General features: G+C 34.6%; 2 pseudogenes; both read right to left on the reverse strand.

Annotated features, from left to right (window-relative positions):
• Positions 1–207: 207 nt before the first annotated feature.
• On the reverse strand, positions 208–9750 carry LOC134260082 (uncharacterized; annotated as a pseudogene).
• A 14444-nt stretch (positions 9751–24194) lies between these two features.
• Positions 24195–26580, reverse strand: LOC134260083 (uncharacterized; annotated as a pseudogene).
• Positions 26581–27548: the final 968 nt, after the last annotated feature.

The raw sequence follows: 27548 nt of genomic DNA on the forward strand, positions 1-27548 counted from the left end.
GAATTATTGATTAGTGAAAAAAAGATGTTCTCTTATAAAATTTTTTACTTAATATTTATCAGTACACGTATTGTAGGGCATTTTTCCTAAAGATATTGTTCTATGATGTATGTGAAATAAATGATTCTTATTCAGAATGATACGATAATTTGAAAAGAGTTTTGAATTTACATTTGATCATTCTCAGAGCATTTTCTACATTGTGCATCATTCCGAGTATTTCTCCATCATCATAGATAGTTTCCAGTTTCCTCTAGACTGATCAGACCCTGGTGATGCATCATGAGAAGGACCCTCATTCACATTGGCCAGTGGATTTTCAAGGGGAATTTGAATGCTTCCAGCCATCCTTCCCAGTACTTGTTGCAGGACGGATGTAAATACATGGAGAATTAGAGTCAAACGACCTAACTGATCCATGTATTTTGATCCGAGAGGACACCTTATCGATTCCATTTCTTCTGCGCCGCTATCCTCTTCATCGCTGCTATCCACAACCATGGCCGGAGACTGTTCCAGCACGCCAAAGGGTACTTTTACCTCTATCTCATTAAAATACTCCTATGCTTCAGGAGAAAATCTGTACACTCTAGGAGTATTTCCTTCATGTAAACGAAATATCTCCTGATACACAGGATTTAATGACTGCAACAAATACTGAAATCTGAATTCCTCATTGGCTGCCTTAATCTTCCTGATTTTTTTTTTGCATATAATCATGAATAAAAATAAAGACACTCATTGTGAGGCTTATAACAAGGCAAATGCATTGTAAATATTAATTTTCCTCTACGTCTCTATTCTTTTTGTGCTTGCCATAAATGAATTTTATTCGATAAAAGAATGCTGTTAATTTTTTTAAACCATTAAGTTACAAGTATCAAATTAAAAAGATATTTTCAGTATTAAACACAATTTATTCATTTCTATTAACCGTACTTTAATAATAATAAATAATCTACCTCCAATTAGAAACTGAAGAATGCAGTGTCGCCAATACAAGTACCTGCTTAATTTATAAACTACAACTCAACCTCCAGAGTACATATATCATGGCAACATCTAAAATAAAACTCTTTCAAACAAGCTGTCACTGCTCTCTTTCATTTCATAGATGATCTCAGCCATGCGATCTGGCTGAGTGAATCCTCCAACGCAAAGGCCAGTATTTGACATTTCAACATCTGCCTTGCTGGCATAAGCAAAACTATGTCCCCTTCCTCCCCATGGGGTGAGGAGTAGCTGTCGTTCACCTGGTATACAATAATGAGAAAAAAGTCTATATGTTCAAGAATTTCACAGTGTATAAAATAGTAAAATATATACAATAATTTTTGTTATACAAAATGAAAGTAGCAAACAAAGTGGATAAGATGCCCCTGTGGTTCCAACTAGCTACAATGACAAAAAATTACGTGTAGAAAAGCAGAACTTTTCTGTAAAGTTCACATCATAATCCAATCAATTGCGTTTCATAATTACTGATTTAAATATGAATCAATTTCTGACACGGAAATAAAAATGAAACACAGTTTATGGGTCATTATCCTCTGCACACTCATATGGAATTTTTAAAAAACTGTTATGAATTCCCAAAGCAAATGTGTATTCAGTATAAAATACCAACAACTATAGCAAGACTTGCAGGGCAAAGTTGGACAAAGGGTACTTAACAAATTCATAAATGAATAATGGACATTTGTGTCATTAAGAGTTATTCCCCTTTTCAGAGTATCAATGTATCTTAAAGACAAAAACTTCACGTATATTTTATAGCAATATTTAATTGCATATTCAGAAGAAGAAATTGTTAAAAATCTACATGTGAATTGACTGTTTTCGTCGTATTATTTTCATGTGGGCTATCTGGGACTCATATTTAGAATGAACATTTTTATTTTTATCCTATAATCAAGATTGTGTGTCTACTGCATCAAGCCAACACTAAAGAATCAATTTATACAAACATGACACTCTGATATTAAAATTCATCTAAAATTATTGTCAGAAACTTTATGAAACATAAGTATGTAAGTGTTGAAAATGACTTAAATATTGCGAAAAAGACATGTCAAATTCTGCTCTCAAACCTCACGTCTACCAGTGGAGCTGGGGAGATGAGCATGATACCATTACTTAAAAGACTATGTACACTTTGTAATAGCAATGATCATGTAAATGTACTACTGATCTTGTAATTTTATATTTTACATCAGATACGCCCCTATTTATAATTTTTCCTACCTGATGAATCCGCCTGGCTGCGCCTCGGCATGGAACTAAGAAATTGGCTAACTTAATCAGCACAAATGATCCCTCCTCCTCCGAGGTCTTTCTGCACTTTCAGAAGAGCTGTCTTGGAGCACTCAGAGACGTGAATATGCTTTCCCAACTCCTGCGAAATAGTTTCTAGGGGCTGCCTATTGCAAAATCAAAGGCAGGAGACTTTCCACTCCCTGGGTTTGCAACATCTATCAAAAGAAAAAAAATATCTGAGCTTCTGTTTGGATATCAAGAAAATCAACTTAGCAGAAATCTGCATCATATACTTATTTTCTGAGAATCAAAAGTTAATATTAACCCATCCTTCAAATGTCCATATATAGGCTTACATTTAAAACTCAAATGACATTGGGATGTATTTAAAAATTAAATTAATATGTATTTAAAATCAATCATTTATCTTTATCTTTTTTAGGTCACCTGAGTAACTCAGGTGACCTATTGCTATCCGTTTTCGTCCGTCGTCGTGCGTCGTGCGTCGTGCGTCGTGTGTCGTGTGTCGTGTGTTAACATTTGAACATTTTCAGCTTCTTCTCTGAAACCACTGAACCAATTTCAACCAAATTTAGTATACAGCATCTATGGGTGAAGAGGAACAAAAATTGTGAATTTCATGGTCCCCGCCCCCCTGGGGCCTGAGGGGTGGGGCCAAAACAACTAAAATTATTGCAATCTTTAAAAATCTTCTTCTTTACTCATGGACATCGAGCAGGCAAACTGTTAGCATGAATGTAATAAGCATTGAGTCCTCTACCAAAATTGTGAAATTCATGGCCCCAGGGTCAGGGGTTCTGGTGTTAGGGCGGGGCTCTATAGATTATATAGTAAAAATGCATTTATTCTTTGAAAATCTTCTACTCTGATTCTGGGTATTAAATAAACTAACTAAGTACATAGTTATGATGAGCAAGAGTGCCTCTTCCAGATTTGTCAATTTTATGGCCCCAGGGTCAGGGGTTCTGGTGTTAGGGCGGGGCTCTATAGATTATATAGTGAAAATGCATTTATTCTTTGAAAATCTTCTTCTCTGCTTCTGGGTATTAAATAAACTAACTAAGTACATAGTTATGATGAGCAAGAGTGCCTCTTCCAGATTTGTGAATTTTATGGCCCCAGGGTCAGGGGTTCTGGTGTTAGGGCGGGGCTCTATAGATTATATAGTGAAAATGCATTTATTCTTTGAAAATCTTCTTCTCTGCTTCTGGGTATTAAATAAACTAACTAAGTACATAGTTATGATGAGCAAGAGTGCCTCTTCCAGATTTGTGAATTTTATGGCCCCAGGGTCAGGGGTTCTGGTGTTAGGGAGGGGCTCTATAGATTATATAGTGAAAATGCATTTATTCTTTGAAAATCTTCTTCTCTGCTTCTGGGTATTAAATAAACTAACTAAGCACATAGTTATGATGAGCAAGAGTGCCTCTTCCAGATTTGTGAATTTTATGGCCCCAGGGTCAGGGGTTCTTGTGTTAGGGCGGGGCTCTATAGATTATATAGTGAAAATGCATTTATTCTTTGAAAATCTTCTTCTCTGCTTCTGGGTATTAAATAAACTAACTAAGTACATAGTTATGATGAGCAAGAGTGCCTCTTCCAGATTTGTGAATCTTATGGCCCCAGGGTCAGGGGTTCTGGTGTTAGGGCGGGGCTCTATAGATTATATAGTGAAAATGCATTTATTCTTTGAAAATCTTCTTAATATCTGCTTCTGGGTATTAAATAAACTAACTAAGCATATAGTTATGAAAAGCAAGAGTGCCTTTTCCATAATTGTGAATTTTATGCCAATGATCCAAGTATATATATTTATGATGAAGAAAGGTGCATCTAGCAAAATTTTTTTTTTTATGTCCCGAGGGGGGGGGGGGAGGGGCTACATAATCTGAAAATAAATTAATGCTTTGAAACCTGCTTTTTGGTATTAATCAACCATTTTATGATAAAATTTGCAAAATTTTGAAATATGTGGCCCCAAGGTCAGTGGTTCTTTTTGGGTGAGGTGCACAACTGGTTATAGAGTGGAAGAACATTTTCTCTTTGTAACTCTGATCTACCTCTGGGTATTGAGTAAGTAGAGTATTTTTAATCATGATAAGCAATGGTGTCTCTTTCAAAATTGTGAATTTCATGGCCTCTGGTTTAAAACACGAACCAAATTTAATTGTTTGAAAGTTGTTACACAATACTCAGGTGACCTATAAGGCCCGTGGGCCTCTTGTTCTAATCTAGAACTCATTTGTTATGTGCGATCGACCTTAGGTTTATGTTAGCTAATTGAGAGTTTATTTCATTTGAATTTTGAATTCATACTTTCGCAGTTGTTGTTTTTCCAAAGAAGAGGGATGTGTTTTTGTTTCAGCCTTGGTTCAAAATCTTTGGTTTTCAGAATTGGAAGTATTTTATCTGTTAGGTAAGCCCAACATGAACTTGCGAATTCCTCCAAAATGTTTTGTTACCTTTCCAAATAAGAGACCCTGTTTTCTACACTGAGTAGACCAGTTTTTGAAAATAAAGTGATTGGATTACAGTGTTCCTTGTTTTTCCAGGAACAATACTTTTCATTAGATTTCTTTTAGCATTTTCCTGCAATAGTCTGTAAGAAGATCTCGAAGAACTCCTCCAGTATCCTCTGCCATCTCTTTCTCTCAATTTGGCAAAACTTTTGTAATAGTCAGAAATTTGGACATAAATGTAGGATCTTTGCAATATAATGTTTATTGGTAGAAAGCCATTGGATCCCTGTTGATTTGCATATTTACATTAACTCCAGAGGAATCAGCTGAAGGGTTTGTGTAGCGTTGAAGGGATCATTGTGATCAATGCCTCAGCATTGATGACAACTGGTGTTTTTTTATGCCTTTGACTAGCTGTTGTTTAATATAGTCTTTAAGAAGGATATGGAAATAACGAACAGTATTCAATATCAACGTCCATTAAACAAATATACAAAATAAAAGCAGAGCAAACACGGACCTCCGAAACATCAGAGGTGTGATCAGGTGCTTGGTCAAATGGTGTTCAATTGTTTTAAGGTGTAATGATGGAGTCTGCCTCAGCATTGATAATAACTTGTGTTTTTTCTCCGAGTTCTGAAATTTTCATAGAAACTGGGAGTACACCAGAGTTGTTAGGTGTAACATATTGATAAATTCTTCGGACAAGTCAATACTTCTTACCGGCCATACCTGTTTTTTTTTATATCAAAAAATTATTTCAACCACCAAACACTCTTTAAATAAAAAAGCGCCTTATCCGATAGATTTTACACAATTTAGTAGTGTATTGGTAGTTCTTCGTTTTTCAAAGAATGCAGTTAGGACCCAAATGAAATATGATGAAACACTGCTTATCTTAAATTATCGAGACATTCATAGCAGGAATTGGTATCTGAGAAGGTCAAACGTTGCCCAATAGGGGCTTGGTGGTGGAGTGGGATGCCCCTCTATAAAGGTATATTTAGGAATATCTTGATACGTCAATCAGCCGAAACATAAAATAAAAATATCAAGTGATAGAAAAAATAACATTTATTTCTTGAAAATGTAATATGTTCGATCACCCCCGCCGTGTATTCCTTTTCATGATCGGGAAATATCCGTCATCAAACCAGTGTATAAAAAAAATGGACAGGTAACTTTCAGAAATCTGCCGTCGGATGGATTGCATTTTTTACAGGAAGCTGCACTTTTTTGGTAGATTTCATTGCTGGCCATCTACTTTGTTTCTCGTTTTCTGTGAGCCATTTTAGAGGAACCATGCCCACTTCCTCTTCTTCCACCACTGCATATGTTTTAGACCTAAAGAATTTAATGTATTTTCCTCTTACATAAAATATTCTTTTACTTGGTGAAGGTGTGGAAAAAAAGAGTTGGTAGGTGGGGGATGCATGTCTGGCAATAACAGGCGTGAATGGAAGCTCAGGAATGATTTTAGCTGGAGTGCATTGTAGCAACCTCTAATGATAAAACGCCGCTTAATGATAGAAATAGCATTAAGCGTTGCAATTGCAACGCTTAATGCCATAAATTATTGCATTAATAGCTGACATCATCAACCGCTGATGCTAGATCGCTGCTTAATGATAGAATTATATCATTAAGCGTCACAAATGCATTGCAACATCGACGCTTAATGAATCAAGCAAATATCGACATATTCGACGCTTAATGATACACACTGGTGTATCATTAAGCGTTGCAGTTGCAACCCTTAATGATATTAAATTTATAAAAGGCTTGTTATATCTAAGAGAAACACACATCCACCTTTCCTGAACAATGAGATATCACTTGTCAAAATGTTTATATATACCCTTGTGCTATATAAATGGTTATTATTGAAGTTTTACTGTTTTCTATATAGGCAAGGGAACGTCGTTAAGCCCCGGATGTTTAAAGAGACAGTCAAATAGTTAGAAGAAAGAGATACAAACAAATGGAGAGATACAAACAAATGGATAAATAAAATAATATTCAAGTCCTTTAAAAAGAACCATTTTTTAACTAAGAATAAAGAAGCAAACAAGCAATTAAATTCCTTTTAATTTGAAACAATGATTTTAATACTTATCCTAAAATAAAATATATCAAAATATTCCAAACTTTGTATTTTAAATTTGATACAGCTTAACACATGTCACTGTTAACGTTTCAGATATACGTATCGAGACATAAATTCATAATTTCCACTTCAATTGTATTTTTAATCTGCTTCGCTTCTCCAAATTTCGATAAAGAGAGACATCAATATTGACAATTTATTTTTAAGTATATTAAACACAAAGAATACAAATGAATGCAATACATTGAATAATATATTATTTTGAGAAAAGGTTCATTCATCTTTTATTTGTGATCAGTTTTACTTAAATACATTACTATGGTATGATTATTTTAGATTCAATTTTGAACATTAGTACATTTATATAATTATCAAATCATGAAAAAATATGTCAAATGAAGTAGATGAAGCTGATGTTTTTAAATCCAAAATGACGCATACTTCATTTTGTAGTATATTTGCCTCTCTGTCTGTCCGTTTGTCTGTAATTTTATTTTTCAAAATGCTACTCCCCCTGCAGTTTTGGTCTGATTTTAATATAACTTGGCACACGGAAGACTACAATCTCTGCATCGGTTTTTGATTTGTGCCTTAGTTACTTAAGATAGAAATAATATAATAAAAGGCTACTTATCCAACATTTTTTGTCTGATTTCAAAATAACTTAGCTCACATGTAGACTACACTTAAAGATATAAGTTTTTGATATCGATCAAAGGTGTTGCATTGGTTACTATAATAGAAATTTCTGTGAAATTCATTCAAAATGCTACTCCTCCTACAGTATTAGATTATGATATAGTTTGGCATGCAAGTAAACTATACTGGCAAACACTATTTTCAGTTTTGTGTTTTTGAGTTTGTTGATTAATGTTGCCATGATAACTAAAATTAAAAATTCGGTAAAATTGTATTGAAATTTTTAAAAAACTTTTATGAATTCCCAAAGCAAATGTATATTCAGCATAAAATACCAACAACTATAGCGAGACCTGCAGGGCAAAATTGGACTAAAAGGTACTAAACAAATTTATAAACGAATAATGGACATTTGTGTCATTAAGACTTATTTCCCCTTATCGAAGTATCAATGTACCTTAAAGACAAAAACTTCACGTATATTATATAGCAATATTTAATTACATATTCACAAAAAGAAATTGTTAAGAATCTACATGTGAATTGACTGTGTTCGTCGTATTTTATTTTCAGGTGGGCTATCTGGGACTCGTATTTGTAATGAACATTTTTATTTTAATCCTTTAATCAAGATTGTGTGTCTACTGCTTCAAGCCAACACTAAAGAATCAATTTACACAAACATGACACTCTGATATAAAAATTCATCTAAAATTATTGTCAGAAACTTTATGAAACTTAACTATTTAAGTGTTGAAAATGACTTAAATATTGCGAAAAAGACATGTCAAATTCTGCTCTCAAATCGCACGTCTACCAGTGGAGCTGGGGAGATGAGCATGATACCATTACTTAAAAGACTATGTACACATTGTAATAGCAATGATCATGTAAATGTACTACTGATCTTGTAATTTTATATTTTACATCAGATACGCCCCTATTTATAATTTTTCCTACCTGATGAATCCGCCTGGCTGCGCCTCGGCATGGAACTAAGAAATTGGCTAACTTAATCAGCACAAATGATCCCTCCTCCTCCGAGGTCTTTCTGCACTTTCAGAAGAGCTGTCTTGGAGCACTCAGAGACGTGAATATGCTTTCCCAACTCCTGCGAAATATTTTCTAGGGGGCTGCCTATTGCAAAATCAAAGGCAGGAGACTTTCTACTCCCTGGGTTTGCAACATCTATCAAAAGAAAAAAAAATATCTGAGCTTCTGTTTGGATATCAAGAAAATCAACTTAGCAGAAATCTGCATCATATACTTATTTTCTTAGAATCAAAAGTTAATATTAACCCATCCTTCAAATGTCCATATATAGGCTTACATTTAAAACTCAAATGACATTGAGATGTATTTAAAAATTAAATTAATATGTATTTAAAATCAATCATTTATCTTTATCTTTTTTCTAATCTAGAACTCATTTGTTATGTGCGATCGACCTTAGGTTTATGTTAGCTAATTGAGAGTTTATTTCATTTGAATTTTGAATTCATACTTTCGCAGTTGTTGTTTTTCCAAAGAAGAGGGATGTGTTTTTGTTTCAGCCTTGGTTCAAAATCTTTGGTTTTCAGAATTGGAAGTATTTTATCTGTTAGGTAAGCCCCACATGAACTTGCGAATTCCTCCAAAATGTTTTGTTACCTTTCCAAATAAGAGACCCTGTTTTCTACACTGAGTAGACCAGTTTTTGAAATTACAGTGTTCCTTGTTTTTCCAGGAACAATACTTTTCATTAGATTTCTTTTAGCATTTTCCTGCAATAGTCTGTAAGAAGATCTCGAAGAACTCCTCCAGTATCCTCTGCCATCTCTTTCTCTCAATTTGGCAAAACTTTTGTAATAGTCAGAAATTTGGACATAAATGTAGGATCTTTGCAATATAATGTTTATTGGTAGAAAGCCATTGGATCCCTGTTGATTTGCATATTTACATTATCTCCAGAAGAATCAGCTGGTGGTTGAAGGGTTTGTGTAGCGTTGAAGGGATCATTGTGATGTTGTGGGGAAACAGTGAATGAAACGTCAGGGTCTATATTGTGGAAATCAGAAATTTAGATCGAGTGGAACATCAGCCAGTTGGACAGCTCTGGCAAGAATGTCCTCCGTGTTACTGTTTTCCATAAAATCTAGGTCTGGCAGTTCATAGTTTATCTTCTGAATTTTCCACAGATTTTGTTTTCCCAGATATCTGGGTAGCAGGAGTACCATGAGGATCTGTGTTTTTGAGCTCTCCACTTTCAAAGACTTTTGTTTCTTCCATGATTCTTTTCTTTCTTGTTACCTTCTTTACTTTGCCTTGTTTACATTACCTTGGATTCTGGCGGTTCATCTGAAGAATAATACCTTGCTTCTTTGATGAAGTTCCCTGCATAAATTGATTATTTAACTTTCTTCTTAGACTTTTGTAGCTTGATTTCTAGCAAATCATCAGTAGACTCGAAATCAGCCTTATTGGTACAAAATTTTCTATCCAACTTGTCAAGAAGAATTTTGATAGCAGAAATTTGCATGCCAAATTAGAGAGAAATTAATGATTTTATTGTCAGGAGCTAAGAGCACCTCTAGATCTGGTGCAGCAGTTATCTTAATTTCTCTTGAGAGTTGGGCAAAAAGAAATGGCCTTATATATGCTTGTGCTAATTAAGAGGTTTTGAAGGCTAGTCCAGATTAAGATCTTTCAAATTGATGTTTTAGTGTATGATTAAAACTAAATTAGCATTGTACAATATGATTAAAACTAATTATACATGTGTTAATTGAAAAAAAAAACCCATTATATTTCAATTTTTATACATTTGCTACAAATTGCAGTCATGTCTCACTAGTATTATTTGTCATATTCAATCCCTACACTGTAAGTCTCTTAGAGATGTATAATAAGAAATGCATATTCAATCCGTACACTGTAAGCCTCTTAGAGGTGTATGATAAGAAATGGAAAATAGATACTTGAAATCTGTGTCAATCTGTTAATCAAGGCTACCTGATTTTCTTGCATCCTAACCAATTCATGATTACTGAACAATATTTAACGGGCGTATCATGCTGTGGCGGGGCATTTTATTGTATTAATCAATGAAATATTTATATACCGTAAACATTTACCGCTCATAGTTTTGGAGCTATTGTAAAAATATTTTTTTAGACATGTTGACATTTGACGAAACCTTAAAGCTTGAGGTGTACCATTTTAACATTTGGTTGAGAAAAATATCTTGCACTCACTACAAACTCTGAGCTGATCTTGCTGAGCCGGTTTCCTTTCTCGCATTTTGGGATCCAATCCTTTACCAATCAATCTAATATTGTATTCATACATTCCTTTACATCTTTTTTTTTTAAATAAAAAAAAGTTGTTTGGATATGTTGTGGTTTAGAAATGATTGACTGTACCTCTGTTTTATTATGTGTTTACACAGAATATGCCTTTGTGTTTACACAGAATATGCCTTAATTTTCCACCAGTAATGATTGTCTTAAAATGCCCATGTTTTATCTACCACGCTCTCTTTCAGTGTTGGTCCTGGCGATCCAAATAGACACGATTTCAATACCTGGTATTACAAAAATCTGAAAATCTGCAGTAGCTTTTGCTGAGGCTGAAATCAGCTAGTGACAAATTACGCCTAATGCTGGTGAGCGTCTGTCCATAGGAATAAAAATCGGTGGAATTTCTGAAAAGTAGAATGGAGTCAGGGTCCTTCCCTTAACAATGGGATAAAGGAAATACCAAAGATAACAGGGGATTACATCATTCAAGGTCCTGGGACACAACTCGATGTATTGTCAGTTTACATCTAGAAACTGTTCTTTGAGAGAACATCTTTCAAAAATACATTGTCTGATAAAAAATTTACATTGCTCAATTTTGGATGGGGGTAACAAGTTGAATTACAAAGTATAAAATTAAAACTATTGAATACATATACATGTACTTCAAAAATATGATTTTATTTTAAAGCGGCACAGTGAGTCAAAATCATACCGTAATTTTAAGATACCTGTAGCATACAGAGAAAGACTTATAAAATTATGAGTATTTAGCGAATATATGACAATTAAACTGCAAGAAAATTGACTGCACAATCTAAGTGCCGGAAAAATAAAGGTTGTATACACCGTTTCGTTGTTTCGGTTATGTCAAGGTCACGCAACTCTTATTTTTAGCTCAAACTTGTAAACAACATTCAACTGGAGCATGCAAAGGTGAGAAATACGTTCTTAAAACTTTTTTTAAAAAGATTAAATCACATTTTTTGGTCTTCTCACATTCATTCGTGGATAACTGAGACCATGCTAACTATGGAAACTTATTCAACACTTTTCTGCGCACGAGTACAATAGGGAGGAAGAAATACCAGGGTATTTTGCAATATTTTCGTTCTGGGGCAGACAGAAACTATTTTTACTTTTATTTTTCCCCTTAAAAACATCATTTTTAGGTTCTGAAACATGTAATGTTCTGAAACTGAATACTTTTAGGAATTGAACAAAATTTACAGAGGTCATGCGAAAATTCTACATTTGTCAATTTTCCCTTTTGTGTGTCACAGTGCCGCTTAAAGTCTCAAAGTTACTGTAATACGAATTTTTTTTTGTAAGGCATTGAATCTTTTGATCTTGCTAAACTTTACTCATGATTGTTCCACATTCTAGACTAGTGATTAAAAAGAGGCTAAATGTTAATGAAAACTAGGATTGTACAGGTTTATTAAATTGCCTTGGATGTGATGAAATAAGGTCAAACTCTGAAAAAAGTGACCATTAACATTCATTAAACATATTCATCTGGACAAATTGTTACTGAGCCATCTCTGTGTGGAGAAGCATGCATCACCTGAACGGATATATCTCTGTTGATTTGATACACAAGAGCATGCTCTACGTATGGATATATTCTAAAACAATTTAAATCATTGACAAGCAAGTTGATGAAACAAGAATATCAACAGTCTCGTTTTAAGTCATCATTTCGTAAGTTCTATGACCTTGTCAGCAAAATCAATTTATCATTGAGTCAAATGCTGACTGATGCTTTGCATACCAATTGTTTGTTAATTATTTATACACTGAATTGATGACGGATTTTTCCGTTATTTCACAATCATACAATTAGCATACGACAGGTGTGACCGGTCAGCAGGTCAGGGTTTTTTTTAGGGGTAATGGTAAAAAGTATGTGTTTTTCCCAATTTCATTGTAGAAAATTCCCAAAAGAGATTTGAAACAACAAACCGATTAAAAAATGTTCAAACACAATAACATTTTTATCAAAAGTATTGTTCTAAATAAAAATCTAAAAGGCATTCTCCCAAAACTGATTGACTGAGTGCAAAATAAGTCAAAGAAATACTTTGCAAATAAAACAAAAACCCTCTTATTTGAATTTATATAGAAAAAATATTAAATATGATACTTTTCCCAATTTCAACCAAATGTCGCTATTTTTCCCAATTGGAAAGACCCAGGCCCTCGTTTTTAAGACCTAGAAAAAACCCTGGCAGGGGATACTCTCTTCTCCATAGCTGCGCACCTGGCGCCACCTCTTATTTTTCGGAGGTCCATGTTTGATCTGCTATTTTGTATTGTTTTATAGACTTTGAGAATGAATACTGTTCGTTATATCCTTAGCATCATTGAACATTCCTGACATGGCAATTTAAATTAAAACATGTTACATTTCATGAATGTAATAATCAAACATTATAGACATAATTGCGTATTCACATTCTACGTCAGACTTCATTAAGAGTTGGGCATCATCGGTAGAATCACTGTGTCACTGTCTGAGACTGACAGTTCATCTTTCAACATCTTTTCAAGAAGAAAAGAATCATCCTGGCAGTCATTACAATAATGCACATATGTCACAGCATGTATTGTGAGGATCTTGTGACAAACCAAATTCACTTTCTTTCACAAAAGGTTTCAGAAGTACCTTTCTTTTGCCACTTTCTGTGGTAAACACATCACTCACCTCCTGTTCATCTTGCCTTAAATTATAAGAATTATAAAGAAGCGGGGCAAGTACTGGGGTTCCATCCCGTCCAACACGTCCAATCTTCCGAATGACCTCCACTAACTGCTTTGGAGTTCTTATAGGCTCCATAAAGAATCACATTGTTTGTTTTCGCTATGTCTATCCCCATTCCAAGGGCACTTGTAGCAATAACAATTCTCAAGGTACTATTTTCATCACAAAGGTTATCCAGTATTTTTAGCTCACCTGAGCCGAAGGCTGTCTGTCTGTCCGTACACTTTTCACATTTTCGACTTCTTCTTAAGAACCGCTAGGCCAATTTCAACCAAACTTGCCACAAAGCATCCTTGGGTAAAGGGGATTCAAGTTTGTTCAAATGAAGGGCCTCACCCTCATTCAAGGGGAGATAATTGAGAATTAGTGAAAATTGGGTGGTATGTTTTAAAAATCTTCTTCTCAAGAACCACAGTGCCAGAAAAAGATGAAATTTATGGGGAAACATCCTCAAGTAGTGTAAATTCGAGTTTGTTCAAATCACCAATAATGATCGTTATAAGCTACAGCCGAATTTTGTTATCTTGAACGCAAATATCTTCATGAATGATATGCCAAATTGATTTGGAAGTTCTAGATTTTTTTGCAGCAATTCATCCTCGTTACATGTAATCCCAAATTTGGAAACCCCAAAGTTTATTTTTTTCATTATATCACGTTCAAGATAATTAAGTTTGAATGTACCACATTATATGAAATAAAAATTGGAAAAAAAAACATAAAAAGAATTTAACAGTCTTTAATAACAGGAAATATCAATACATGTACTTTTGCTTACTCTTATGATTGAAAAGACACACGCGATAAGACTTTCAAATTAAATTAATCAAAGTTAAGAGTCAAAATAATTGTTTTTGTATCTCAAAGTGGGATGGGGGATGGATTGGTTACAATTTTTTTCTTTAACAGATTTAAGTAAAAAGTTTTATGGCCAAAATGATATTTAGTTATTGTACATCAAAGAAAAATGTACTGGGAATTTATTTCTTATATAATGGCCGCTGTTTAATAGTCAGCATAGTTGTAGTTATTGCAAATAAGATAATCGTTCTTCATAAATCAAGATTGGATTGATTGATTGTATATTGTTTAACGTCTTTCTAGAGAATTTTTCACTCATATGGAGACGTCACCGTATGCCGGTGAAGAGCTTCAAATTTTTACCTTTACACGGCACTCAGGGCCATTGAGCACTGAGGGATCTTTATCGTGCCAACGCCTACCGTGCCACGGGACCTACGTTTTTAAGCTGACACGGGGCTTCGGTTTTTAAGGTCTCATCCGAAAGCTAAAGGTAACTTCAGTCATTAGAAGACATATTTGTGAATAAGTCCCAGAAGTGTTTAATACACATAAAATAGTGTATTTTTAATCATTTTAATATATATTGGACTCGTACATCTCAATATTTCAAATACTCAATCCACTTCACTCAAAATAGTGTCGACTTTCTTAAAAGAAATATGACCAAATAGGCATAGTTGCCATAATATCTTGTGGAGAAACAAGCATGTCAGATTTTGCAACAATTTCTTCAATCACATTATCAGTTAGGCCATGCATCAGTTCAGACGAAAGCAAAGTGCTTGAAATAGATAAAGGAAACTTAAATGCCATCGATGTATCTTTTAAAAGAACACAATCCGAGTCTGACACTGAAGGTTTCATGCTGGGACAACAGTTCTCCCTTTCCGTACATGCTGGGTGTGTTGGACACGACTCAACACCAATTAAAATTCTTGTTCACAAACATCCCAGCAGTTATGTAAAAGGTTAATGTCCTTGTTGCAAAGAAATGAAATTCCTTTAAAACGCTACTCCTTCTTCAGTTTTAGTTTGATTTCAAAATAAGTTGGCACACAAGTAGACTACAGAAATACTTACAAAAAATAGTGCAATAGATTTTGATAAGTACAAACCAGTAAGGCTACAGTCTCGACAGAGACTTCTGGTCTTTTTCGTTACAAACTATCATGTTTATCCTTACTACGAAGATGGAAGGCAGGGACGTCTGCTCCATCTCGATTGTACAGGCCCTCATGTCCGCAGTTAGTCTCTGTCCCGGCCTTATTCTGTCCCTAGCCCCCAAGGTCTTGCCCCTTCACAGACATCCTTCAAGACCAGTTCATTTTCCGTTTGATAATACAGAAAATGTACACAGCCAGGGAGAGGCAAATCAAAGTAAAGGACGTAATAGCTAGCCCAGAAATATAGGAATGATTAGTAATATGTGAAAATACATGAAACGTCCAGAAATGTACAGGAAAATTCTTTAAAAATCTTCTCAAAAATAGCAAGCCATAATTGATCATATTTATATGGAAGCATCCTAAGGTAGTGTAGATTCCAGTCTGTTCAAACCATGACCCTCAGGGGTAGGGCGGGGCCAAAATGGCTGACCAAATTTTTTACATAGAAATATATAGGAAAATTCTTTAAAAATCTTCTCAAGAATAACAAAGCCATGATTGGTCTTTGGACTACTTTTGGATTTAAGCTTTTCAAGTATAAACCAATTCTGTTTTTCCTTACTAGAGTGCTCAGGTAAGCGATGTAGCCCATAGGCCTCTTGTTTGGTGTCAGAAACATGTACCACCTTAATTGGGGTTTCAACAAGATCATTTCAATCTTTTCTGTCGTTCAGCAAGCGTTCTTTATCTTTCAACATGTTCACGACGACGTCATTATAAGATTATAAGCTGTAATAATTACATCTTTGACATTTATTTTCAGAATGAGTTATTTTTACGTGTTGTTTTTAACATTTTGGATATCATTTGATGTAACTTACAACACATCTTTCAGGATCAATTGTGATTTAGGTACAGTACTGCATTGGAGACAGAAGAGTTTGCGAACAACTACATATAAATCTGGCGTTGAGACTTTCTAAATCGTGAAAGCATTGTAAGGATTTTTGTTAACATCCTCTTTTATGTGACCAATGTCCTCTTCTTCACGCATTGCTGAATTTGACAGTTTAAAGAAGTTGTAAAATAACACATATGTCTGAGTAAATTACTAATCTCTCTGATTTAATCAAGTTCTCATCTTTCTAGACTGACGAGTTGAATGATTCGATGGATATTTTTCACGTGAACCAACCAACCTTTTCCTATTCCAGATATTTGTGAAAAAAAATATTTAAAGGAAAAGGTCAGACTATGCATATTTCTAATGAAAATAATAATTTGCTCGTTTTGTTTTTTGTTCATTCTATTTTTCTCTTTTGTACAATTTTCTTTATATTACTTTTCCTGCTTTTTTTTCTATGTTAGTTTCTTCACTGATTGTCTTTATACATATACCTGTAAAATGAATCATAATATTTATAACGGATGTCTCAATGTCGTGAATATACATGTATTCTGAGGTCTTCCAGAGACTTCGAAATCTGTGGTATCACGATCACTCTTAGTTTCTGAAGGAGACCCTCTCTAGCGATTTAAGTGATGCTTTCTTCGTCTATGAAACAGTCAGCAGCCAAATTCCGTACTCGGATATGTATTTGTCTAAGGTTTCCTCTGCATTAAGCCTTGGCTAATGGGGACTGTCGGGCGGAACCAAAAAAGAAGGCATCCCTGATGCGGGTTAGTGATGTTTTGGACATTGTGTCTAAGTGTGTAAAAAATTTAAGGCCAATTCCCTCCAAATTAAATGGTAAGAGTTTGATGGATTTGGCCTCTGTGATGGACTTAAGGGCTATGTAAACCATAAAGGTCGTCCACCATTTCGACACCGGTGTGCTGCCGTCAAAATCATCCATTTGCGGGACAGGAATTCTAAGCGTTGATTCCCAAACTTGTTTGGGTGGCGCCACGGGTTGAGGCTGTTGGTATATTTGCGCCTCCAATTCCCTTATCCTTCGATATTCGTTGTCTCTAGATGCTTTTAAGGCGTATTGTTGTTTTTATTTCATTTATCTCTACATCTGATTGGTTCTGTCTGTCCTTGTTGGGATGAACTTCTCAGCTACATGTTTGATAGACCATGCATGGTAGTTCATATCACTTCTCGGAAGAACTGCGAACGATAGTATTGTTCTCCCGCCTACCTCCAAGTCAATTTTTGAAAGTTAATATATTCGATGAATTTTAAATATTTTATTATAGATAATTATATGAATTTTCATAAAACATTAATTATTTGGGAAAACAAAGAGAGATAACTCTTAAATTTTGGCAAAACTTGTGTTTTTCACTTAAGAAATAAACGGAAAACGTTTTTAATATTTTTAAAACATCTTTCCACCCCGTGTCACAAAAATCATTTTAACAGGTACTATGGAATGTTGTTTCACATTTGCATATACGAAACATGGGCGAAGCAGAACCAACCCAAGTGCAGGTATATAACTGTCCTTTTCGATTACCGCCTGAGTTAGAATTAACAACAGAAAATGTGTCAGAAAATTATAAGAAATGGAAAAGACAGGTCGAGGTGTATCTCGCAGCTTCCGGTGGCTTAGAGAAGGCCAAAGAAGTGCAGGTAGCCATAATACTCAGTTGTGGAGGCCCCCACGTGGTAGAAATTTATGACCAATTCAAGTGGGACAATGTTAACGACGAGAATGCCCCTGAAAAACTGTTTGAGAAATTACAATCTTATTGTAGCTAGATACTTGGACTGACGCCTACAGAATCTCTGGACACTTCTTCATAATTCATGTCTGGAAATTGAGTCCCGACTTTGGCCGATTATAGCAAGAATTATTTACAAAGGCAACACTACAGCTCGCTTCAATTTAGTCATATGTTTGTTTATTTGATTCTCTGTCACTATTATTTCAACATTACTTACTGTTTAGACATGTAAATCCCAACACAAAAATATTCACTCACATCTGCATTCAAAACATGGCTCTTGTGACGAAATTTGTTCACCTCACGTTTAAAATAGTTCTTTAAAGTCTGTTTTCAATACATGTTATGTTTACTAGCCACTGTAGATAATTGTTCAGAATCACATGTATAGAACTGGCTAGGCGGAGGTATAGGAACTTTCAAACAGGGCAGTCCATCATTATTTAAGAAAATATGCAAGGTATCTTCATCATAAAAATCAACCTGTATGAATTTACTGTATATTTTAAACATAGGCACTTGGGGTATGGACCCCCCCCCCCCCCTTTCCATTTTTTTTTCTTTTTAAATCTGGGTTCGATTCACCTTTTACCTATTTTTCTATTCTAATATGCACTATATGTTATCAAAAATGCAACTCTTTTGTCTCTACAAGCTGTTTTTAAAAATGCCGTTTTCCACTGATACATATAAAGAGAGAAGGCTTGCAACTCTTTTCTAGTCATCCGCCTCACCTCGCTTAAACTTCGCTCGATTATTTATCTAAATCAGAATAAAACATGGGATATGCATACATTAATAAATTTGTTATAAATTCCTCTTCCTTTTCATATTTCCATTTCATTTTTATATGCCCCCGATTTGTAAATATTTCGATGAAATCACCCGCATCTAGGGTAAATTTTTTTCATGTGCATCAACCGGGACGGAAGTACCAAAGAACGATAACTCTATTTTACAAATGTTCTGCATTACAAAAAATCCAGGATTTGTAATAACAATATTATGACATTTGGTTGATTGTATCGTGTGTTAAAAGTGAATCTGTATCTATCAGAATCTACTAGTTACAGCTTTCTAGTTATATATCGAACTTACCGTTACATATTACATGAAGAGAAAATTCGGGATTTAATCCCTCTCGAATTTAATGTTCCGAATAAATTTACACATTATGATGACGCCCGAAAATACCGGGTACTTCCGTCCCGGTTGATGCACATGAAAAAAATTTACCCTAGATGCGGGTGATTTCATCGAAATATTTACAAATCGGGGGCATATAAAAATGAAATGGAAATATGAAAAGGAAGAGGAATTTATAACAAATTTATTAATGTATGCATATCCCATGTTTTATTCTGATTTAGATAAATAATCGAGCGAAGTTTAAGCGAGGTGAGGCGGATGACTAGAAAAGAGTTGCAAGCCTTCTCTCTTTATATGTATCAGTGAAAAACGGCATTTTTAAAAACAGCTTGTAGAGACAAAAGAGTTGCATTTTTGATAACATATAGTGCATATTAGAATAGAAAAATAGGTAAAAGGTGAATCGAACCCAGATTTAAAAAGAAAAAAAAATGGAAAGGGGGGGGTCCATACCCCAAGTGCCTATGATTTTAAATATTGATTATCATCGATTCTAACCGAAGTGGTAGTAATTCATGTCAGAAACTCTTAAAAGCTTAACATTTCTTGGCGGTGAAGCAATGTTCGTGAAGAAAGCGAAAGATGTGCGTGACCATTTCCTCTCAAAATCTTAAGAATGGCATCAACAGCATTTGCCTTTATCTCATACATGTCAATCCAATGTTTTAATACTTCTAACAGATTCCAAGATTGCACATCACTGACACTTTCTGGTTCACTAGATGTCACTTTGAACATTAAAATTCCAAATATGAGTATTTCTCTCACTCCCAGGAGATGAATTGCGACTAATCTGTTGCGTACTATACCCACGACTTAAAAAAGGGTAGAATAGAAAGAATGTATCATCAGCATTGAGTCCTCTACCAAAACCTGTTGTCTGGGTAGGTCTTCCTGAACAGCTTGGACTGTGGGAAGTTGTGGTCTTCTTCAACGTTAGTCTGAAATATATATATTTTTCTTTCCGACGTTAAATTCCTATTTCCCTTGGATCCTCAAACATACCAGTAAAAATTCACCAGAAAGCCCGTCAAAAACAATTCCCCGAACAATATCCTGAATAGAAGGCATGCAAAATGACCCGGGTTGTTGGCTACTTTATGAAGACTGGCCAGGACATCGTCCGCAATCTTAAGGTCATACGGAATCCGGCTTTGGGGGTTTCCTTATCTGCAGTCTCTGGAGCCACTGGTTGTTCGGGTCTCGCTACACTGAGTCCCTTGGTGATTGGCTCTAGCCTCAAAATCCGATGATTGGCAGCGTCAAGTTTGGTATTGGCAAGGCGCGAATCCTGGCAGATCGTTTTGACCGTAGTTTGGAGCTTTTTAGCTGGGTTGTAATGGTCCTCAAGAACCCTGTGTTGTTGATGATTTCACGCGGCGTGGTTGGATTTCCTGCAAATACTGGCGGAGATGGTGCTACTGTAGCGTTCTGACTGTAGTGGTGTTTGGAGATGTTAATGTTTCGATTGCTGGTGTTGTTAAGATAGATAATTAATCCCAAGGGACTAATTGTACCTCTCTCATCATTTTCTTCTAAATTTACAATAAGAACTTTTTCAGTATTAATTATAAAATGGGGTTATTATACAACTACATTCAAAATTAAAAATATTCTTAAATTAATATATTTTTTTAAAAAGTTAAAAAAGTACCCTGGTAAATCAAAAAATCTTCTTTAATCTATATTTTTTTTTTAAAAATTCAATGAATTCATAACTATCAAACAAAATGAATAATAAAAATTTATATTTAAATCCACATCTCAGAGTGTTCATAGCATTCCAAATTGATTTAACTTCAAAACAAACTTCATTTGCAGACAGAGGTGGTAATTAATCTCAATGTGACAGATAGAGATAATGCTCTGGATTTTCTTCAGGAGGAAAGCTAATTAATCCCATGGGACTCATAGCAGCATTCAGTTTACTGAATGGGAACATCTTCAGCAGTTATCTCTCTTTTCCAATGCATTCTTATATAAAGTTAAGGAATCTACCCAACCACCCCAGCTCCAAACCAAGGGACGTAGAGAACCAAACTTAACATCAAAATATGTATTTTTGCCTACTTAACTACCGTACCAAATTTGATTTGAATTGGGCAACCATAAAAAAGTTGCCCGTTCATTCTTATGCATAGTTAATAAATCTACCCCACCACCCAGCTCCAAACTAGAAGACATAGAGAATTAAACTTAGCATCAAAAAAGTATTTCTGTCATACCAAATTTAAACTTGATTGGGCAACCATAAAAAAGTTATTAGAAAAAAACCAGAAAATTTGTGGACGGAAGAGTGACAGACGGATGGACAGAGTGATTACTATAGGGCTACCGCAAATCTTTGCGGGACCCTAATAAATAGGGTACATATGAAATGAACTTGGGTATTAGAAAATCGATATCACAACTCGTTTGGAATGTATAGACCACTTTGCACAAATATTACAATATTGGAGAGCACAAAAATCGCAACTGTTAAATCACAGTTTAAAGGGACTTAAAAATCTATTGCATGATATCTAATAGGAACTCTTGAGAAAATTTTAACACTATTCCAAAACAAGGTTCAAACCAAGACACTATGTCAGAACAGTTCTTGTCATAATGTAAGATTAGGGAACTATATACAATACCTATTATATAAAATAGGATGCAGATTATTACACTGCCCGTTTAATGCTACGCAAGTTTAAACTCAGGGTTTTTTTAGGGGTCGTAGGGGGCCTGTATAAGGCCCCATTCCCAATGGTAAAAAGTATGTGTTCTTCCCAATTTCATTGTAGAAAATTCCCAAAAGAGAATTGAAACAACAAACCGATTAAAAAATGTTCAAACACAGTAACATTTTTATCAAAAGTATTGTTCTAACTAAAAATCTAAAAGGCATTCTCCCAAAACTGATTGACTGAGTGCAAAATAAGTCAAAGAAATACTGTGCAAATAAAACAAAAACCCTCTTATTTAAATTTATATAGATTGATTGATTGTATATTGTTTAACGTCCCTCTCGAGAATTTTTCACTCATATGGAGACGTAAATTTATATAGAAAAAATATTAAATATGATACTTTTCCCAATATCAACCAAATGTCGCTATTTTTCCCAATTGGAAAGGCCCAGTCCCTCGTTTTTAAGACCTAGAAAAAACCCTGTAACTACACAGTATTTCATTTCAAAATAGCCTCCAACTCCTCTAGATCAGGTTCTGATAGCTTAGCGTCCACCCCAGAAGGCTCCGTGTCACTACTGTGTTCCCAAATAGTCCCTGCTTCCATCTCACTGCAAAATTTCACAAAAATTAATTACAACTTTCCCTTTCTACCATATATCATTATTCTATTTCCTTAACTCATCAACAAATTCTACTGCATTCTTAATATATATATTTATTTAAAGCTGAACACTACTCGTAAATAGGCATTGTCCGCCATATTTCTCGTTCTTCAACGCTCTCCCTACAACTCGTATATAAGGAGCAGATCGCTAGTCAGTTCAATGTATTTCACTGTAGAGATCCGACGAGTGTAGACGTACATCTTACAAAGCGTGCTACTCAATATCGATGAAATTATCAAAATTTTACGCATTTAATCAGACACAGAACAAAAGTATCAGAGAAAATGCAGGTCAATACATTATTTACGAACAGAAAATGCACATAAAAACAAGAAATAAATGCAAACAAGTATATACTGACAAAACGTCAGAGATACTCAAGCTGTTGAAAGTCAACTAGGAAGTGTCATTAATATCCTAAAATGGTATAGGATGAGGGCTATTGAGTTTAATCTTCTGTTGAATAAAATACATGTACATAAAACTTATAAATGTATTGAATTTAATGAGAATAAATATATTTAATCATACTACTTTTTAAGATGAATTTTCGTAACGCACTTTCAGGAATATTTTATAAAGATGTTATACTTCAAACTATATATATGTTTTTTTTTATTATAATTATCATTGCGTAATGAAGTACATCTATCACAGTTTAATATACATCAATCCAAATAACTTGTTACAAGCATATAGGTAAAAAAGTTTTTCAAAGTGGATGGGGGGGGGGCTCTCGAGTCGGTTCGGCTCCAAAAAATCCACGTGATCGCGGGATCATCTGTGCGGCATGTCCAATATGTATTCCTTACGAATCCAAAAGAAGTTTTATAGGTTCTGTCACCAAATCTAAAGATAACTAGTGCGATATTTTGAAATTAAAAAAAAAACAAACGTACGAGGGAGAATTTAACATTAATGTGTTATTATAATTATTTTACTGTCACTCAAAGTGCACACAAATGCACTTCATTCTCAGGCCCGTGTGAAACAATTTAAATATGGGGGTTCAACCATACATTTTCTGGTTATGCATAGTAGAATTTGTTAACGATGGGTACCCTGCGTCACCTTTCAGAGTAAACGGTGGACTCGTCCAAAGATGCTTTGTCGGCGTCTGTGAAAGTTACCTGAGATTCCTACGCAAAGGAAAGCGCGAAATCTCTGTATAGAAACTGTTGCGGCTGCAGAGCATTATTCATTGTTCATTCGCCATAGAAAAGAATCCGACATTTAAAGCCTATTATCTCCGAATATAGAGACTTTTTCAAAATAAGCTTCATTTTTGTTTCTAGAAATATTTTTATCTACAAAAATAATATCTTTTCGTGTATTTTGACTGAGTAAATCGATGACCTAGCATCGTTTTAGATATCTTAAGCCGCTCTAGGGCTTGAGTAAAAATCTAAGACAATGATAGGAGTACTACATGTCGGCCACCAGTTTCGAGTGTGCAATCGGGTGTAACGAAAGCGAACGGTTTATATACCCGTCCGACAAATTTATGAGAAGTGTTCAGCTTTAACATTTTATTCATCAATATCTCTCTTTTTCTCTTCAACCAAATATTACAGTACATGATAATTTAAAAATTTTGCTTACATTGACATAATCACTGACTTCCTTTTCCTCCCCTTGACCTTTACGTTCTATATGAAATTGCCGTCAGGGAAGATCCCTCTCAACTGTTTAGAGGAACAAGCAAGGAAGTCATCATCAAGGAGGATGGAGGAATTGGGTCTGTTAAATAAAAAAAAAATACAGTTTGTTATTAAGTTGTTCTATTAATTTGATTAAAAAAATCATTGCAGTCTCTACAGTTTGATACAAATTAAAAGATCAAAATGTTTATATTTTTACCAAACTATTTCTGCGCTCCTTAATCAAGCAAAAATTTAATTGATGTGTTATGAAATTGAATTCTGCTTTCAAAACTGTTATGTTAAGTTATAGATGGGGTTGCCTGGCCCCCTGTAAAAATGAAACAGTTTTTCCATATCTTACTAAGGAACAAATGGGTATAATAACTAACTCTTCAAACGACACTCCATGCATGTACAGTGCCTGTAAATTCTTCCTCACTGTCTGCAATCTACAATGTTCATTTTGAACTTGGATTGTTTTTATTGAACATCTAAATATTTGCATTAATTAAATTTACATTCCTTTTTATTACAATCCTATGACATTTTATGCTTGCTATTAAATAAAATTCTATGCTTGTTATTATTATAAATAAAACAACTCTTTGCCTCATTCAATATGTATATACCTTTACTGTTGAACTTCCCGAGGAATTTAACGACCTCTCCTGATATACGTCCACGTGGACACAGGTCACAACTACAGTTGATCCCTCACAACACCTGGGTCTCCACCAACTCTCCCCATAGCTTGACTTCAATAGTGGCATTCCCATCCGTTAGTGTCATTATCTTTCTCTTGGTGTCATTAGTATGGATAATATCCGTCACCTATACATATATGAATGCAAAAAAAAAATGAAATACAAAACTAATAATGATTGTGATTATATTTCTGCAATGTGAAGGTATAGAGATGTTTCACACACTAAATGACTTAAGGAAATTCTGATTTACATCATTCTCTACATTACACTTTTCTTAAAGAGTATTATATTTCTTTGAATAATGCTTCCCAGTTCATATGCATGCTTCTCCATGGCTTTTTCATAAAATAAAAGTGTTCCTTTTTGGTAGATATGAACACTTGTTGTTTGGGATACTTTGTTATTTTGGAACTTGTTTTAGGGGTTTAAATGATGTTGTCTGGTTACTGGATCATCTGCTTAGCTACCGGGATCGTGCTTCGCTTTTCCGCATGTGAAATGATTAAAAGGCCAAGAAAAACCTTCCTGCCTTACCCTGATCATGACCAGACAACGTTTACCATGTTTTCCAAAGTTCCATTTTTTTTCATCTCCCTTTGATTTATTTCATCTCCTCTTTCTGAATGTCAAAAGCATTACAGATTATGGGGAGTGGCGATGGTACCCAACCTGTATAAATGCAACCAGAAAGAGACAAAATTCAGCGTTCCACTCTTTATTAAACTAAACAATCCATATTAATATCAATAATTACAATAAATAATTTTACACAAGATATTAAACATTATTATAAATATAAATACTTATGATATAAAACATTGAACCTGCAAATAAAACCAGCCATGTGAAAACTAAATAATTTTTACCAAAGTGCGCGCAATTCGACAAAATAAGCTTACCTGTATAAATGCAACCAGAAAGAGACAAAATTCAGCGTTCCACTGCCGAATTCTTTCACCGAGTTACATTTATACCCCTGTGCGTGCCATGCATAATTTAGTATTTCTTTTGAACTTGCAATTATTATATTTAACCTGAACTTGAATTCGTAATTACTTTTATTCTGACCTTTAGTACATTTTAATTTTCTAATGCACTTTTAAAATAATTTCCAATCTTTTGCATAATCTTGAAATATTATTTTCTGTCGATAATTTATTCAAACATCTGAACTCTGATCACCCCCTATCTCCTTGGTTGCTTCTTCCTTCTGACCAAATACATCTTCCGAGTAAACAAGTAAACAACTGCATTCTAATGAATGGTATATTCTGGGAATCCTTCGATCAGGTTAAAAGGTCACCCTACTGGCCAGAATCTGTGTATATTTATAGTTCTTCATAGCTCGCGTTAACTGTCTCAGCGAAAGAGTGCAAATACACAAAAACGTGTTACAGTCTTATTCTACTGCATTTTGTGTTATGATAGCTGTACTATACATGCATTATTTTAAAGAGTCTTTCTTATTATTTGATCTCCAAATGATATTAACATACTATATGGACTTCTCCTTTCACCGACACTCTCTGCTTAATGTTAAAGGAGGAAATCCTTCCTAGCTCCTCAATCACTGGAGGTTCACAAAAGTCCTTAACAACATCTTCCTTCAGCTCGGATGGTCTCTTAGTGTGCATAATTTGTACATAAATAAAATAATGGAGAAAACATTAAAACTTATAATTTTTACCAATTCCAAACAATTAAAACATAAAATTGTTCCTTCCATAAGGCAGACAGGTATACTTATTTATAGTGTATAATGTTTTGGATCTATGAACCCAATGCAAAGCATGACAAATTCCTAGAGATCAAAACATAGTTTGAATTCTAAAGGCAGTCTGACCTCAATCAAAAATGTTTCCTCTTTGGATCCCTTTCCTTGTCAATAAAGGAAAAAGAGCTAGGAGTTAAGCCCCTTAATGCCATAATGAAAAATGATGCAATTTAATGGTCAATCTTGAATGTGAGATCGTTAACATATTATACAGACTGTAACTCTCGAAAACCAGACTGTGATTTATATACCGTATAAGTAGAAATTTTAGCGAGACGCAAATTTAGCGATTTCTCCTTAAAAACTGGTATTTTATTTTTAGCGAAAAGTAATTTTAGCGATTTTAAAATGCTCACTTAAGAAGCTAGTACAAATAACACGCAATTTATTTTTAGCGATATTCAACTTCAGCGACCACAACAGCCTCGCTAATAATGCCAAAATTAAATCCTCGCTAAAATTTCTACTTATCGGTATAAGATCCAGGGTAGTAGTAAATTCCCGGAGTTGATTGGCTATGTGTTTTTCAAATAATTTGGATAATGTTGGAAGAGTTGATATAGGTCTGTAGTTTCCTGGATCGGCATGGCCCCTGTTCTAAAACATAGCGAGATAGGTAGAGACTGAAAATTTGGACTGACGTCTACTACCCATCTCAGACAGGTGCCATATAACGTGATTCGGGCTTTTTTGCTCCGACTTTGGCAGCTCGTTTCAATAAATACAAGCTGACATAAATTATCTGCCCACCTCAACTTTTTCCTTTGAACATCCCGTAAAGTGGCTATTACTATAAAACTTTCCTTTCTTAACTTTAAAAGGTTTAAA

This window comes from Saccostrea cucullata, unplaced genomic scaffold (assembly GCF_032062105.1).
Source record: "Saccostrea cucullata isolate Sc308-1 unplaced genomic scaffold, CSIRO_AGI_Scuc_v1 ctg1333, whole genome shotgun sequence".
NCBI lineage: Eukaryota > Metazoa > Mollusca > Bivalvia > Ostreida > Ostreidae > Saccostrea > Saccostrea cuccullata.